The sequence below is a fragment of the Solanum tuberosum genome, unplaced genomic scaffold, assembly GCF_000226075.1.
Source record: "Solanum tuberosum cultivar DM 1-3 516 R44 unplaced genomic scaffold, SolTub_3.0 scf00159, whole genome shotgun sequence".
NCBI classification, from domain to species: domain Eukaryota; kingdom Viridiplantae; phylum Streptophyta; class Magnoliopsida; order Solanales; family Solanaceae; genus Solanum; species Solanum tuberosum.
The window spans coordinates 727,343-729,589 of record NW_006239089.1 but is presented as its reverse complement, the minus strand read 5'-3'; the positions used below and the strand labels follow the sequence as shown (position 1 = coordinate 729,589).

General features: G+C 34.0%; 1 pseudogene; it reads right to left on the bottom strand.

The window, feature by feature from the left end:
- Positions 1-1,281: 1,281 nt before the first annotated feature.
- LOC102606330 (cysteine protease inhibitor 1-like) overlaps positions 1,282-2,247 on the bottom strand; it is a 5,851-nt pseudogene continuing 4,885 nt past the window's right edge.

Below are 2,247 nucleotides of genomic sequence, written 5' to 3'. Positions count from 1 at the left end.
ACTTTTCTGAATTGGATCAATTTATTTTTTTTAAGAAAGGGTTTTATTTCAATACACACAAAAAATATGTGAAGCAAAAACAAGTTATTTGATTTATTGAAAATTCAGCAAAACTATCAAACACTTTTGTCCAAAACCAGCAAACCTTTTAAAGTTCCTAAACTTTCCACAATCGAAACAAAATTTTCGGTTAATCAAATTTAATTATTTAAAAACCAAAAACCAAATCAAGAAAGTGAAATTTTAAAATTCAAAATCGAAATTGATCTAAAGAATCAAAAACTGAAACCAAAATTGAAAAATAATTTAGTTCGATCGATTTTAACCAAAATATGGTCAGGCCTACTAGAAACTAGTGGAAAGAAGGATGAAATCAAGAAGAAGAATTTTTCAAATATTTGGGAGTGATTTTTTTTTTTTTTTTTTTAAAGTTTGACGAGGGTGGTGGGGGGTTGAAAAATGATTTTTTTTTTAAATATTTGAAATATTTTTTCAAAAACATGACGGGGATGGCCTGGTAGGGTGGTGGGGGTGGCTGCTGGGGTGTGTGTGGGTGGTAGGGATTGGGTGAGGTAAAAAAAAAATCTTGAAATTTGATATATTTTCCACAATTAATTTTAAATTTTTTAATTTTATTTGTTTGGGGGAGAGGGGGGGACTGTTTTGTGGTAGGGGTAAAAAATATTTGAATTTTTTTAAAAAATATTAATTTATTTTTTTATGGGGAGGGTCGATTATTGACAATGTTTGAATAATTTATATCCACCTTTGAAGATAAATGGTGGCCAAGTTTTCCAAATGATCAACTTCGAATTGCTCCAAATTTGATATGCAACCGTCTCATATAAATCACAACAACTCTTCAATTATTAGATTCAATTCAATGTAAAATCTTCAAAAATACATAAATGTCTTCAATATTCAACAAAAAAATGGTTAGAGCTATGTTATCAATATTATAATTCATTACTACTATTTAGTATCTAAACTCCTAGCACGTCTCATCCCAATATTACTTTGGGCAGATCATTTAATTTCCTACTCGATCATCTAAACTTGTAGGTTTTTTTTTCCCTTATATATATGATGATTTGATTTCCTTGTATTAATTGTGTAACAAGTAGTTATATCGAGACGACGTTGATTAACAACAAAAACAAAAGTAACCCTAACTTAAAAATAAACCACAAACTGAAGACATTTATGAATTTTTGAATGAAGAAGGTAAGGTAAGGTAATAGGCAAATTGCTAGCTTGTTTATTTATTGATAAGCATTTAAATTACATGGAGCGATAGAAGGATATATTCGCCTTGGCCTTGATGAACACAAATGGAATAAAGTCCTTATCGTTATCGACAGTCACCAGACGAGGATATCCATCTTTAAAGGTGCCGCCGATATCTTTGCACTCAAGATGAGCGGGACAATGCAGCAACTTGTATACATTTTTCATACCACCAGGCATTACCAAGTCAGTTTTCATAATCTTGAAGATGCCGTTTTCATTTCCTACGTTACCACCAGTTACCACCAACCCTTCATCATCATTAACTTTCCAAACAGTTTTGTTAACACACAACCTTGTTGTTTTAACAAAGAACTTGATATAAACACCAGTCATTACACGCACCACATCACCATAATCCGACTCCGACTTATGAACGAACATGACGGGTGTGCCTTTTCCCATAAATTGGGGAATCGATACGTGATGCAACACGGCGTTTGGGCATTGAAGGTTTCCAATATTGGCCAAGTATACGGCTCCGCCCCCGGTGAGAGGATTGTTAATAATGTACCTCTCACCAATCCTCAGCGGATGGCCGTCTTGGTCATAAACTTCAGGGAGTACAAGATTATCATGACTAGTTGTGGGGAGGACAATTGGATTCTAAGAAGTGAAAGATGTTGGGTAACAAACCTATCCCACATCGGATGAAGAAGAAGAAATGTACTAATATATAAGTGCTCACCCAACCAGGGGCGGACCCACGTAGTCAGTTTTGGTGCTCTCCATTGACTCCGGAAAAAAATTTGTATATATATATATAGAAAATATGATAAATACGTTATTAAAGAAAAATAAGCACCCATAGAACACTAGCAGTCGTGGGTGTGCTGGTTAACACTTGGAAAAATAATGCGCGCGAAGAGGGCGAGTGTTCAAATCCCGTCAGCCCCATTCTTTTTTTTTTAAACTTTTTCCAGCGAATTTTGCACCTTTTTTTTTACTTTTCCTTTTTTT